Source organism: Ovis aries, chromosome 1 (assembly GCF_016772045.2).
Source record: "Ovis aries strain OAR_USU_Benz2616 breed Rambouillet chromosome 1, ARS-UI_Ramb_v3.0, whole genome shotgun sequence".
Taxonomy (NCBI): Eukaryota; Metazoa; Chordata; class Mammalia; order Artiodactyla; family Bovidae; genus Ovis; species Ovis aries.
The window spans coordinates 197,582,417-197,598,305 of record NC_056054.1 but is presented as its reverse complement, the minus strand read 5'-3'; the positions used below and the strand labels follow the sequence as shown (position 1 = coordinate 197,598,305).

Below are 15,889 nucleotides of genomic sequence, written 5' to 3'. Positions count from 1 at the left end.
CGCCGAAGGGCCTAGCGCAGCCGCGGGTTGGCGGGCCGCGGGCACGGCGCCGCTCCTCCTCGCCGCGGGCGGGGCTGCCCTCGGTGCCGCCCCACGGCCTCAGCTCTTGGAAGCCCAGAGCGCGGGTGGCTAGCGAGCCGAGGCGGCGGGTGGAGCCGGAGCCGCGCGACGGCGGCCAATCGCGCAGCGGCAGGGGAGGAGCCCCAAAGGGGGAAAAAAGAAAGTGCGGCGGAAAGTAAGAGGCTCATTGCGGGAAGACTGGCCGGATCGGGGTCCCCGGGGCTGGGCTTTGGCCAAGCGCACCGAAAGATTCGGTGCTGGGCGATCCTGCACTCATTCCCGCCGCCTTCACCACGTCCGCTCTTCCTCCCAAGAAAGGTGAGTCTGGTGCGGTGAGGAGGGCTTGTGGGATCACCGACCTACCGAATCTTAGGGTAGACGGATTCTGACAGATCTTCTCCTTCAATCCTGTTTTACAAAAGGGCAAACTGAGGCATAGAGCGCGGCAGCGGCTGGGAGAGGTCGCACAGCTAGTTAGTGCTGTGGTCGGGACTCGAACCCACTGTCCCGAGTCCCATCCTTGCTTTGTAAACATTTAAGTAACGCAGTTACGGGAGGGCTGCGCGTCGCTGCACCCTTCTCCCAGCTCTGAGGGATCTACCCTGGTATACCCCCGCCTTGATTTCTCCGGAGTGCTGCTGTGAACCATGAGGATAGATGGGGGCAGTGTATCCCAGCGTTGCCACTGGGTATCACGTCTCTTCCAGCTTGGACCTGTGACAGCCTGGGTAAAGGCTGCTTACAGCTTCTCTCCCTCTTTCCCGACCTGTTTTCTCAGAAACATGCCCCGCCGAGGGGGGTCTGTCAGACTCCTGGTGGGGTCAGTGGAGAGGTGAGGGATATCCCAGCACTAGTCACCCCGTTTGGTACCCTGCTCTCTTCAGCCATAGGGGAAGCGGGGCCAGTGGTACTGTGGGAAATACGATGCTTCTCATATAGGATTAGCTGACCGCACAGAACCATAGCCACTCTCACTGCTAAGTCCTGGGCAGGAGGGAGGCAGCTGAGTTGCACAGAAAAATCACAAACATAAAAGCAAACTTCTGCCGTTTCCTTTAAGAGTCAGTCCCCAGCCTGTCTTGCCTCCACCCCCTCGTTGTGAAATCCTGAAACACTGCTCTGCTCCAGAGATCTCAGGTTAGCTACCAGCTGAGGAGGAGTATTTACCTGGCTTTCTCTCCAGCTCTGCCACGTTTTAACTGTGTGAACTTGGGCAATCCAGTCTTTTTGATACTCAGTTTTGTTTTTGTTTTGTGTGTGCCTGTGTTTTTGGTCCAGCCATAAAATGGAGATTTTAGTGGTCACAAAGAGTCCTTAGGTCACTTGGGAGGATGAAACGGGGTAATTCAGACAGCATGGTTATCACAGTGCCTGACTTGGCACCCGGTCAATTTGACATTGATGGCAGCGATTGTAAATATTGTTACATGTTAACCTTGGAGACAGTGGGTTTTTTAGAGCTGATTTTTCAGACAGAGTGACTTTTTTTTTTTTTTTTTTAAATCTGGATGTTGTGGTGTTTCCTTCTTTGGAGTCTGAACAGCTCTTTTATAGTGTTTTCTGAATGCCCTCTACATGTGACTTTGATCGTAGATGCTTGACTTGGAATAGAAAATGTTTCTCAGTGATGCCGATTCCCTGCTAGTTTTTAGGTCAAACCTCAGTTCTGTGAAACTTTGATCTGAGGCTGCCTTTATTGGCAAAGAGGGTCTTGAATTTGATGAGAGGTAGACAGACAAGAGGAGAAGTTACAAGTTTCATCTATGTTGCAGACTATTCTAAGCCTTTTATTCCTGCGGTCTCAGGTCAGACTATACTTTTCAGCTAGTATAGGAAAACAAGAAGATTTACATGCATTTCTTTTGGATTATACAGTGGTGCTCCTAAATTCAGTCCCTCTGGACACAAACATCTAATGTAAACACAAACATCCACATATGCCCACCCTCTCTAGTTATCCTTTATTATTGGCATTATTGGTATTTTAAAATGAAGTAGTGTCCCTTATATACCCCCATCTGGAATGGTTGATTTTATTCTGATTGACTTCATACAGTTATATGCTATTATCTCCTGGCTGTGCTATAAGTCCCTGAACTGAGCATCCAGTATTTAGTTGGCTGCCTGCTTCACGGTCCATTGCATATGGCTGTAGTACTGAAGTGTGCAGGGTGGGGGTGTGATACACCTGGAGGAAAGGACAGAGTTTGGTGGTACCCCTTAGGTAGCTCCCACACCAGGAATTTGCAGAGGATGGGAATGCTTGCTTCTGTCAGCCTGTTCCGTGTGCATGCATTGTGATGAGCTGGCCAGGATACATCTGAACGCGTGCCTGAGAGACCGGGGACTTGTAGGGAAAAGGAAAATGTTCAAAATAAGGTCAGAACAAGGGGATGGGAGATTGAAAGCTGACTCCTTTTAGTTCTGGTATTTCAAAGAAAGGTTATTCAGTAATACCTTTTCTCCTTATCTAGACTGTTTGTTACATATATATATATATATGCCTTTACAATTTCTAGTGCATTCCATATGTATTATCTTCATTGCTACTTACAATAGCCTTGAGAGAAGGACATAATGTAGTAATAGTGGAAGGATAATATGATGATATGATAAAGTATGAAAAAGGCCGGTTTTCCGATCAAATTCAAATTCGGTCTCTAATTCATATGTAGCTGGGTAATACTAAGCAGTTCATCTCACTGTTTAAAGTGGAAAAAATGCTTACCCCAAGGATTCATATAAAGAGTAAATTAAGTCAAATAATGTAAAATGAGTGTAGTGAGTAGGTGCTCATTAAATGATATCTTTTCTTAGCTGATCTCAGTTTATTGAGAAGAAAATTGAATGAGAGTCAGAGAAAGGAGAAGTTGTCAAGGGTCAGGTGGTTAGTAAATTTCAGTCTTAGAAATACAGTTCACATCTTTTGACTTCTAGTGGAAGGCCTTTCCCGTCACTTCCTGTCATCTCTCCAATGACATCATTAGCCATTTACTTCAGTTGTTAGGGTGACCTTACTTATTTGGTGACTTCAGGGTATCCATTTTGTCCTGAAGAGGACAGTTCTTTTCTGAGAGAACTATGCTCTGTAGAGGCTGGTGGGGCAGCTGTCGGGAGAAGAAGTTTCAGAGTGATGAATCTCTAGGGCAGCCTGTCTGTTCACATGTGTTTGATGCAGTACACCTTCAGTTCCTAGGCAGAAGAGTACCATGAGGACATAAAGTGCAGAGTTATGTCACGGCTTTCTTCCTGTTCTGGGTGGTTTCTTCTTTCTGCCATCCTCGTGCTAACACTCAGGGTCTTAAGAAGACTGAGGAACAAATGCCATGAGTGACCACTGCATTTTTCTCTTCTTTTGTCCAATTCCAAGGATGGAAAGGGTGGGATATAGTGAACAGTGTGCAGAGGCAGCATTTATAGGAAAGACCACTGCCGGCTGGCGATGCTGATCACTGGTCTGGGGTTTCAGTCTTCCCAGTGGAAACTGATGGCTGCAGGCTTATGTAGGAAAATGAACAGATCTGTTTCTGGCCCAGACAGTGGGGCCATTTATCTGTTGAGACCCCCACAGGCCTTCAGGTTTCTTTGCTTTATAGCAAGCGGACCGGCTGGCAAATACATTTAGGGGAGAAACACTGTGCTTCTTGTTTTTGGCATCTGGAGGCATATGTTTGCTTTTGCCAAAAGGTAGGCGGTCAGCGTCATCTTACCTGGCATGGTTAGAAAAGCAGAAAAGAGCTGGAGAAAATCAGAGGAAGAAGCAGAAGAAAAAGCTAAAGGTTATCTCTGACATACACACAGTTTCATTTGTTGCTCAACTTTGTCAGGCTTTTGCTGGTGACACAGATGTAGGATCTGGTGAGTCACTATTGCCTTGCCTGTGAAATATTAAAGAGAGCCACCTACTGTGCTCTCTACCCATTTTGGAAATTGTTCTGTGGGAGAAATAGAAACCCCAAAGAACAGGAAGGTTGCAGAACATTTAGTATCTGGTATTTGGGGGGATTAAATCAGGTTAGCTACTCATTTCCTCTGTTTCTATTGAAAGTGAGCATTCATGGCTTACATTGGCAAGGTTGTTAGGGGACCTCCTTCTGGTCTGACCATGTTCTGACTAGCCCTAGCAGCTGTGGCAGTGTGGAATCTTAGCGTCTGGAAGGTTCCTGAGGTGAGATATTATGCTCAGCACCTCATTCATGAGAGGTATTTACTATACATTAATTCCTTCTTCTGCCATCAGTTCTTTTAATTTATTAATTTGTTCAGTTGTGAAAATCAAAATGATTTTTGATTAAATCATTCAGTGATCTGTTTTTAGTGATCCCCATGAGGGTCGGATACGACTGAGCGACTTCACTTTCTCTTTTCACTTTCATGCATTGGAGAAGGAAGTGGCAACCCACTCCAGTGTTCTTGCCTGGAGAATCCCAGGGACAGGGTAGCCTGGTGGGCTGCCATCTGTGGGGTTGCACAGAGTAGGACACGACTGAAATGACTTAGCAGCAGCAGCATATGGCTTGTACTAAGTGGTTTAGCAGCATCATATCATTCAATCCTTATAGTCATCCTGTGTACTTTTGAGGCAACTGAGACTCAGAGAGGTTACATAGCTTTGTGTCATGTAGCACAAAGCAGGCACCACTGCTGAGATGCATCTTTGCCTTTCACTTTAGAGCTAGGAAAGACCTGAAATTCTGCAGCCTCTGAACTAGAACTGAGGACCTGAATTGAGACCCATGACCCACCCCTCCCCATTCTATCTTCTGATCCTGGCATTATCTTGCCTGTGCTGGGGGAAGCTGCATTACCTTTGGGCCTAAAGTGTGAAAGAGCTGGTCTAGTGAATCTTTAAGGCTCGTCTGCTGCAATGCATTGTTATTTTTCTCTAAGATTCCTTTCAACTCTGAAATTCTATCACCACATCTCTTTGTAAAATTCAATGCTAAAGATTGAAAGGGAAATGAAGAGAAAATGCCCTGATTGTTTTATGCCAAGAAACCTATTTTCTGGTTAAACAGAGGAGGGCAGAGGAAATCAGCATTCATCAGTGCATGTACTTCTGTCATTTCATTTAAGCATAAAATAACTCTCAGGTCTATATTATTGTCTGGCTTTTACAGATGAAAGAACTGAGGCTCTGAGAAACTTAGAGAATTGCCCACAGTTTTCCAATTAGTGAGGATTAGAACCTGTGTGCCTGAGCACACAGCTCTTCGGTCAACTCTCCAGTGTTTATTAGACACTATACCATAAGACCTGAGGGCTCACATAGCTAGATTTATCAATGTCTCCTCCTGTATGCTCACACCACACCACCTTAAACTACTATCTCCTTTCTCCTACTTTTCTTTCCAAACCTGCTACTCAAATTTTTCTTGATTTTTCCAAGTTTTGGAGATCCTTTAAAATGCTTGTAACATTCTTTCTGTCTCTATGATAATTATGTTTTTTAAAAAATTTCTTTTTGTTACTGTTGGCCAGTAATTTGTCCCTTAGTATTCTTGTACAAGTCCCTGATGACTACCTAAACAACTGAGGGCATGTTACCCTGCCCATTCCTAGTGCGGGGTCCTGCACTCAAAATGTGCAGAGTTTAAGGAATGATGGGTTCATGCTATGTCACGTACTGTAGCATGGGCTTTCTAGTTTCTCATACTTTTATGTGTTCAGTCACTCAGTCATGTCCGACTCTTTGAGATCCCATGGACTGTAGCCTGCCAGGGTCCTCTGTCCATGGCATTTCCCAGGCAAGAAAACTGGAGTGGGTTGCCATTTCCTCCTCCAGGGGTTCTGCCCAACCCAGGGATTGAACCTGCGTCTCCCCCGTCTCCTGCATTGCAGGTAGATTCTTTACTGCTGAGCCACACCAGGGAAGCCCATACTTTATCATATCATTCATTATTGCAAAGCCTGTCTCTACAAACTAATAAAGTAACTTTATTATTATTATTTTTTAATTTTGTAGTCACAAAATCACACAAAGGATGAGGAGTCACAAATTTTAATAAGGTTGAATATCACTGGCTAAATCATGGAAAAAGACATTTTTATCCCAATAATACAGGGCATTTTGCTGCAAACACAGTGAACGATGACACTGAAGTTCATGCTTACATATATTGACAGCAAGGCCAGTGTCAGGTGACATAAATGAATTACCTGCGAGAAAGTAGGAAGTTTCCAGGGAAGTGGGCAGCTGCAGTGAACTTTGATCTTGATTTCCAAGAGCAGTGAAAAAGTCCAGCTCTTACTTGATATAATTGGATGACCTTTTTTGACTAGTTTATATGTAGGAGATGCCTGCGGTTTTTTCCTGTCCAGCATATAAGCCCTTATGATTACACAGGCTTCTTCTTTTCCCAATCAATGCTAAAAGCAACAGAAAAGAGAACCAGTCATTTTATAAACTCTGATAGCTGAAAATGTTCTTTTCATAGATAACACAGTCCCTTCTTTAAGCCAGTTATGGTCAGATGCTATGGTGACCTAAAATTATGGTTGTGTAAGATTGTAGGCTTTACCATCAAACCATCTTCCCTGGGTTTGACCTTGAACAGCTTATGTGGTCTGTCTCTACTTTATTCTTATCATCTGTGAAAGGGATAATAAACACATTTCATCTAGCTTTTGGTTGCTGTTAGTCAGATGCCAAAACATTTGTTAAGATCATGATATGTAGGAATTTTAACCTTTATTAGAATTAACAACTGAAATGATATTCACATGCATGCCCAAATTTATACTGTATTAGAAACTAGAAGGCCTAGGTTGAAATTAACAGTTTTTGGCCCTCAAAATGCTTGTTATTCTATACAATGCAGACAAATTTTTTTTTCTTTCTTACAATAATCTGATGTAACCAAAGTAAATGTTTTCAGCATTATTTAACATCCTGAGTTTGAGAGGCTGAATATTTGCGGAGGTCACACAGCCAGTGAATAGTGGAGCTGGGACTTGGACCCTAGCTTTCTAACTCCAAGGTTGTGTTTTTTCCCCCTTGATCATTCAGTCCACCAACCCTGGTACTGGTCAGTGGCTTTTCCTTCTCTGAGAGTCCATTTTTTCACCTCTAGAATGAGGAAGTTGGATGAGGTGCTCTCCAAGGCATGGTGTGCTATGAGTCTGTGCCTGTAGAGTTGTTGACTTAGAGGCACCATGGGAAGCTAAGAGTAGAACCGTACTCTTAGTCCCATGGAGGCATCCACACATATGTCATGGCATGAGGAATGTCATAAAATCCAGATACCTGGCAGCCTTCTTGACCTCAATGAGAATCACAAGTGAGCACAGGACTAGGAGGCAGATCCTAAAGACACCTTCTGTGTCCTTATGGATGCGGCTTTGCCACATTCTCACAACCTGCAACTGTTTTCCCCTTCTGGATCCAGGTTTTGGGGTGGGAGGAGTAAATAGACACTTGGATTAGGCATATTGACATTTATTGTTTGGTAAATGAAAAGAGATTATATATATTTATATATATATATAATATACATAAAGGAAGGAAGCTCTTCCTAAAGGAAGCTCTGTAGCACCATTGGTCACCATAGTAGTATGTGTTAGTTGCTCAGTTGTGTCTGACTCTTGGTGACCCCATGAACTAGCCTGCCAGACTCCTCTGTCCATGGGATTTTCCAGACAAAAATACTGGAGTGGGTAGCCATTCCCTTCTACAGAGGATCTTCCCCACCTAGGGATCAAACCCTGGTCTCCTGCATTGCAGGCAGATTCTTTACCATCTGAACCACAGGGAAGTCCCTATTAACCACCATAATCTTCTATGAAGAAATAAAGGAATAAAATATGTAGCTTGAATTTGGATTGTTGTATTATGAGTGCATATTTTCTGCTTTCTTCTTTTGAGCTAACTTAGTGCCCATTGAAGAACCTTGGCTGTCACTGAAATAGATATAAGATTTCATTCAGCTTATAGAAATGATGGACACTTGTGAGTGTAATACATACTAGAGAGCACTTTTCCGGAAGATTATACTTCCATTTTCCAATTTCAGTATAAGACAATGATAGGATTGGGCTCTGAATGGATAAAGTGAGAAAGAAAAGCTGCCTGGCTTTGAAGTCAGAGTTGGATTTGAATCCTAAATACTGATTGTTTAGCCTGCCCAGACTTAGTTTTGTCATCTGTGAAGTGGTAAAAAAGTCCGTTCTAGCCATCTCCTGGTTAGACAGACGTCTATATTTATATCTACACTTATATATATATATTTACTTATAGAGGTTAAAGTAAGATTAAATATATTAAGTCCATGGCTCTTAATATCTGGCTCCTAAAAGGCCTTCTTTATCTACTCCTCCCTCTTAACTCAGCACTACTGTTACTCCAAAACCTTTCCCCCATCTTTTTTAAAAGTCTGTATTGAATTTGCTGCAATATTGTTTCTGTTTTGTGTTTTGATTTTTTGGCCGGGAGACATGTGAGATTTTTAGCTCCCATACCAGGGATCAAAGCTGCACACCCTGGGTTGGAAAGTGAAGTCTTAATCAATGGATCACAAGGGAAGTCCCAGCCTCTCCCCTTTGATGAAACTCAGATAAAACCATGCTGAAGCTGAAGCTCCAATACTTTGGCCACGTGATGCGAAGAGCTCACTTATTGGAAAAGACCCTGATGTTGGGGAAGATTGAAGGTAGGAGGAGAAGGGGACAACAGAGGACGAGATGGTTGGATGGCATTACTGACTCAACGGACATGAGTTTGAGCAAACTCCGGGAGACAGTGAAGGACAGGAAAGCCTGGCGTACTGCAATCCATGGGGTCACAAAGAGTTGGACACAACTGAGCAACTGAACAACAAAAACAACAACAACGGATAAATAAAACCAGATAAAAAGTGGGAATATACCAAGTAGGCACTTCAGCCGGTCTGAGAAAATCTTTCCCAGTTTGGCCATCACTGGAGATAAATGCCTGGTAAACGCCAGGAAATAAATATGATAATTTACTTTAAAACATTTAGAAAGTTTTCAGATGGTTGAGGAATTAACCCAGTGATAAATTGTGGAGCGTGGACCATCTACATGGGAATCATCTGGATAGTTTGTTAAAGTAGCAGGTACCTAGGGCCTCTGTACTGAAGTCTGGGGATTGCTAGATTAAAATTTTCTATACTGAGAAGCAGTGTATTCTAAGAGTCCACAGTCATTTTACATAGGTTCAAATTCTAGCTCCATCTGTGTAATACAGGGCAAGTTATATAACTTCTCCATGTAAAATGAGATAAACAAAGTAGATTACTCATTGGGTTGTTATGAAAACTAAATAAGTTGATATCTAAAAAGTACCCATAAGACAGACCAGCATAAGTAACCACCCTTTATTTTCCTCAGTGTATAAGCCAGTCTTTAAGGCCTCCTATGATTTCCATTCTGTTTCCTCTCTGACTCAGGGTCCCAGATAACTACATGGCTAGCTCCTTCATCTCCTTGAAGCCTTTGCTCAGTATCTGGTCAGTGAGGGAAATTTTGACTGTTTTATTTTTTATTTTTAAAATATTTATCTTATTTATTTATTTGGCTGCTCTGGGCCTTAGTTGCAGCACTCGAACTCATAGTTGTGTTGTGTGGGATCTAGTTCCCTGATCAGGGATTGAACCCAGGCCCCATGTATTGGGAGTCCTAGCCACTAGACCATTAGGGAAGTTCGTTGACTGCTTTTATATCATTATAAAATTGCCCTTCATCCTGCTTCCTGTCCACACTCCTGGCATTCCTTACTTACCCTGCTCAACTTTTTCTTTAGTCCATAATAGTTATCACCTTGTTGGCTTCCACATGCTATTTAATATATTGTCTATTGTTTAGTGATTAGTTTACTTCCACTGGAGTAAAATCCATAAGGGCAGGGACCTTTATTTTTCTCACTGCTGTATCCTGGGTACCTAGCAAATAGCATCTGCCTAAATGAGGCAAATAGCATCATGAGTAAATGATGAATGAATAAATGTAAAGATGTTAGTATTATTTATCCACAAAGAGTAAAAAGAAATGGATGGAAACGGATAAGTAAATGAATTACAAACTTAGGTTCAATCTCCAAGGACACTTGGAGAAGGAAATGGCAACCTACTCCAGTATTCTTGCCTGAAAAGCCCCTTGGACAGAGAAGTCTAGCAGATAACAGTCCATGTGGTCGTAAAGAGTCGGCTATGACTGAGTGACTAAACAACAACAAAACGAATATAAAATAATGAAATAACCAGTTCATTATATATACATACACTTATACATAGATGCCTATGTATGTGTACATGTATATTAGGATACTGACTATATATTTAGAATATTGAAATTAAATTTATATGTGTGCAAAATATGTGCATATATATGTGTATATACATACATTTATAAATTATCCAAAATTGCCTTGGAAAGCAGATGTGATTGAGGTGATTCCTTGATGTTAGCATTACTATGAATAGTTTGAGAAAGATACCAAAGGAAATATATATACGTATATGTATATATGTGTGTTTATATATGTATACACATAAACAGATGACAAATAAGTAAACAGAAAAAATACAAATAATTTCAGGATAAGAGATAAGGGGGAAGAGGGACTGAAATGAAAATAATGACAACAACAACAATGTTGGAGGCTTTTGGGGAGGGGCAGTTTTAAGTTTCTACCCCTTAGTCAGGGGTAACATCTCTGAGAAAGTAGTGTTTGAGCTAGAAAAAAGACTGAGAAGGAGCCAGGATCATTCTGGTCATGGTTGAAGTGGCAGAGGTCTGGTGAGAGGGAAAGAAGGCCTGGGGAATGAGGTCCTAAGATAAGCAGGGACTAGATCAGAGTGGCCTTCGAAGCTGAGGTAAGGGGTTTGGATTGTATGCCAAGTGCAGCAGGAAGTTACTGAAAGGGCTAAGGTAGAATGATGACCAGGTTTGACATATTTAAAACCTCAAACAGAGAGTGAAGGAAAATGGAAGAACTTATTTCTAAGGTGAAGAAACAAATTGTTCTGATCTCATGTAGGTTCCTAGAACAAATGAGGATACAATTTAGTTTCATTGATGAGTCATTCATAGCCTTTCTTTCCCATTGTAATGTCCAGCAAAACAACAAAAGAAGCAAGTTAAATAGGCAAAACCAGTTTCCTTTTCTTTTTCTCAAACAGTATCATTATTTTTTCCAAATACACTAAGTAATCAATGGATATGTATACACTGTTGCTCAATTCAATTCAGCTGGTAATTTTACAGTTCTTGTGTAGGTGTTTTATGTAATCAATCCCCCAAGACATTGGACCTGGAGCTCTTTCTTTATAAGATTTTAGGTACCATTTTCTGAAATCTGCTCTCCTAAAGGGTGAGCATGTAAAAGGAAAGTTTAATTCTACCTGAGCTCAATTTCTTCTTGCTAGTCTAAAAGTCTAAATGGCACCTAACTCTTCTCTCAAAAAGTAGAACTTCTCCATGAAGTCTTTACTGCTGTGCATAGGTAGGCTCATACATGCCTTCTGATAATGTAAACTTTACAAGTATTAACTTATCAAAGCCTCAGAGTAAGTTTAAGAGGTAGGTGCTGTTATAATCACCATTTTACAGAAGAGAAAACAGGCCAAGGTTACAGAGTTAGTCAACTGTAGAGTCAAGTTTGAGCTTGGGCAAGCTTAACCATTGTTCCATATTGCTTGCCCTTGATTGTAAGAAGTGACCCGCAATAGTTTATTTATCTCTGTGTGTTCCATTTCACGGTGCTTCCTATGAAGGAATAGTCCAATAAATGTATTGAATCAGTGAACAAATGTGTGACCTTTTAAACTGTATTATTTTATTAGCATAGAGTAATAAACATGTGAGTTTTAGACTGCAAAAACTGGGCAGGGTAATGTACTTAATCTCTCTGAGATATGGTAAAATTACTTCACACCTCTAACCCTGTTGGCATAAGGATGTAGAACTTTTTTAGAATTAAATACTTTTATAAAGTGCTTAGCAGAGTATCTGCAACATAATTAGTACTTAGTTCACTTAAGCTTCTTTTATTATTTTTTGAACTAAAACAACCTCTCCAAACATACTTACACATACCATTTAGTTTTTCAGTTACACTAGTTTTATTAACGTCCTTTAAAAATCAAAGCCCCAAATCCAATCATATAATCAGTGTATAATTTTCTTCCAGGACCCATTCTGGTACCTTGCCCTCAGCAGGACACGTCAGTAGGTAGAAGGGCCAGTCATGGGGAACAAGATGGAGTAAAGGTTCTGTAGATCTCCCTTGATTCTATCCTCCAAGCATCCCCTCAGGCAGCATTTCTAATCCTGCCCATCTCCAGCCAAACCTGGCTTGATGTAAAATTATTTTATCTTCCAGTGATGGCCCCAGAGCATTCTGGGTGACTAAGGAAAAACAGCCAAAGACTCAAATTTTTGCCCCAGATAACACTTAATGAGGCTAATTTATACAACTTGCCAGGCTTTTAGGACCTCTTGGTAATCATTATCACTAATATTGATCCAATGCTTCTTGTGTGCCAGGAGCTGTGCTGAGTGCTTTATTTCTATGATCTCGTTCAATCCTTTCTCAAACGCATGTGAGTTTTAAATTTTAATTGTGAACTACCGGAAAAAAATTTTAAAGTGCCACAGTTGCCTCCTTGTGTGTATTGGGAGCTGTGATGATCAAAAACAAATATTTCTTACTAATGTTTTTTTGCCACATTTTTCTTCCAAGGCTAACTGAGCAGGGTTGTAACACCTTTAGAGTCTCCTGGGACCTTCCCTGCAGTGAAGAGGTGTTTGGCAGAGAAATGAGGCAACGGTTGTGAGGGAAGGCGAGAAGCTTCATTCTAGTTGACAGTTTATTTCTCCCTGGAAGAAGCTGGCAACAATGAACTCCGTCCTATTTTGTTGGCTGCCTTTACTTGCTTCTTGGTAGGAAACCAATGTGGTTCTGATTTATAATGACTTCCTTTTCTGCTTTCTTTATGAGATATTTTAAAGGGTGTGATTTTTTATGGTCCCACTTCTCCCAAATCTGATGATTTCCTTGGAGCAAAGGTACACAAACACTAGAGAAGAGCACCTGAATCATGGTTGATACTCATTACATATTTGTTGAATAAATGCATGGCAAAATCAAAACAAAAAGTCCTTTTTTTTTCTGAGAATGGCTGCCACTATGGGATTTTTAAATGATGAAATCTCAATAGATTTTATATTTTTTTAAAAATAATTTCAAAAGAAGATTATTCTAAAATATGTAACACTTAATATTGGTGATTCAGGACAGTTTATTGGATGGACTGTAATTCCTTTAGAATTTATTGAGGTGAGATCATTTACCTGTATACTAAATGGCCTCAAACTGGTATCCTTGAAATTTGTGTAATCTGATTTTCATACATTTTCTCTTTCATTGTCTGCTATTATTTCCTGCTTTTAACATGTTTTACTCTACCAGTTTTCTCGCTATGCTCTGTACAGTTAGCTCTTCCTGTTTTTCTATAGGTTAAGGAGCCAACTAATGAGTTTTACTAGAACCGTGTATAAGATAAGAATAAATAGTGTTGGATTCAGACTGGAGAGGCTCTTCTTTAAGGGAAAAGAATGGCAAGGTAAGGTAGCTTAGAAATAATCTCCATATAAGTGAGAGAATGCCATACCCAGTAGAATTAGTTCTTCTTGCCCATGTTATTAAAAAGGGATTGGTGGTATGGAGAATTCATTTACTCCTTTGAATACCAAGCAGTTTTTGAGATCCTTCTGTAGTTAAAACCCTGATGAAATTTGGAGATTCAATTGCAACTACATAAGCACAACTCCAGAAGAAGAAGAATTTATAGATCATTATGAAAGAAAGATGCACCAGAGGTTGTATTGATAATATAACTTGTATAATAGTTTAGCCTAAGAGTCTATAATGTAACTTTTAAAATATATGTGGCAAAATATTTTGATGTTTTGAAGGAAGAAGCAGCTGTGTCACTCAGGAAGGGGTTTATGAGAAGTGGTATTTGAAGTGAATCTTGAAGTGATGGACAGGCAGGTTTTGGACACAGAGAGATTGGTGAGGAGGAATGATGAATGACGTATGCATTAGGGACTGACCAGGGAAGCAGAAATGATATGGATGAATGGTATGGACTGTGGATTTGTCATAAGGATTAGCCTCACAATGGTGGGAGAAGCAGGGCAAATAAAGGCCCCAAAGAAGATGGTTGGGGGATCACTAGGAATGCTGAGAAGGAACCAGCAAAGAAATCCGTTGCCTCTGCCTGTGATAGGCAGGCAGTCAGGAAGAAATGCTGTGATATGGAAAAAAGCCACCTGGAGCCTGTGGGAAAAACTGCACCTCACCCCTTAACTATCTTGCTGCGTATCTAACTATATCCTGTGAGTGTCCTGCAAACGGACCTGATACTCTTCTCCACGGAGCTTCATAAATACCTGGCCTTGGGGGGAAGAAATTGAAGGAGGGATCTGGCAGGAGCTGAGGGAGCAGTGGACCTATCTGCAGCGCCCACCTAGGAGGTGATAGGAGGTGAGCCACCAGATCAGCAGTAACGTGCGTTGGACGCAGTAGTACCCAGGTACCTAGACAGATCCTCCCAAAGCAACTTCTGCTGCTTTATTTCTCCCCTGAAAATCCCACGCACATTTCCTTTTGGCTGCAAAGAGTCGGACACGACTGAGCGACTGAACTGAACTGAACTGAACTCACAACCATACAGAGAGGATGATTTTGGAAAACTTAATTCCAGTTGAACTAATCTTATGAAATTAAAAACCACAAATGATACTACAGATAAAGGAAACATGATGAAAACATAAAGCAGAGGAGGGAATCGGGTGCCTTACTGGTCGGAGCCCAGTTTGACCAGGAGGTGGGTATATGCCCATTGGGGTCACTGGAGATTGGACTTTAAAAAGGTGAGTAGAGGCTATGTTTTGAGGACTTTACATACTCAGTTGAGGAATTTGTGTTTAATCCTATGAGGCAGGGGGAAGCACTGAATATTCTTGAGTAAGAGAGGGAAATAATCAGACCTGTGTTTTAGATTGGTCTGGCAATTAGTGTCAAAGCATTGGACCTTAGAAAGGGAATAGGTGGGGCAATGAGTGATCATTCTATTATAATAATCCAAGCAAGAAAATTTACATTTCCAGAGCTCTCTTCTGTTCTCACCGAAGGAGGTGACTCAGAGTCATCATAAGAGGTTGCTCAGGACCATCCTGAGAATAAAAAGTCTTTGTGTACATTGCAAGCCAAGCCGGTTTGATCTATGGCTAATATTGTCAACTATAATGTCCTTGTGGCATACAAGATAACTGTCCTTTAAAACTCCCTAATGCTTCTGCTGTGGTGTGTGAAGAACAAGAGAACGTGTGTATGTAGTTGGAAGTGAAATGAGCTTATGCAACCGCATCAGTATCATTTTGAGAGGAAGATGCTATGATTTATTTATTTTCACTTAGTAAAATAATGCTTTTCGGTTTTACTGAGTGGTGATAGGAGTGTTCCCATATGTCGGTCCAGTGCCTAACAATTTGCAAACCACTTACATGTCCATTATCTCATTTGATTTGACAACAACTCTGCAAGGTCAATTTGGTCTGAATTAGTATAAGTGAGAAAACCGAAGCTCAGAGGTGGCGATGACCATCAAGTGACCTCTTAGCCCTTGATGATTCAAGAACACTCACTGCAGTTCCATAGATTCAATGGACACCTTTCTGTCGCTCATCCTTTCATTTCACTCTGTGCACCACTGCCTGCTAATCTTCTTGGGACACATCTCTGGTTTGGCTCCGTTTCTGTTCTAAATCTGTCCATAGGTTTTGCACTTCATTGCCTTCAAGG

The 15,889-nt window shown here is 41.4% G+C and overlaps 1 protein-coding gene across 4 annotated transcripts in view; it reads left to right on the top strand.

The window, feature by feature from the left end:
* The first annotated feature begins 241 nt into the window (after positions 1-241).
* The window catches only part of IL1RAP (interleukin 1 receptor accessory protein), a 153,929-nt gene continuing 138,281 nt past the window's right edge, over positions 242-15,889 (top strand). For all 4 annotated transcript variants that reach the window (XM_012097075.5, XM_060404767.1, XM_012097111.5 and 1 more), the window contains exon 1: positions 242-378. The gene's annotated coding sequence lies outside the window, so the exon portion shown is untranslated. The remainder of the gene's footprint in view (positions 379-15,889) is intronic.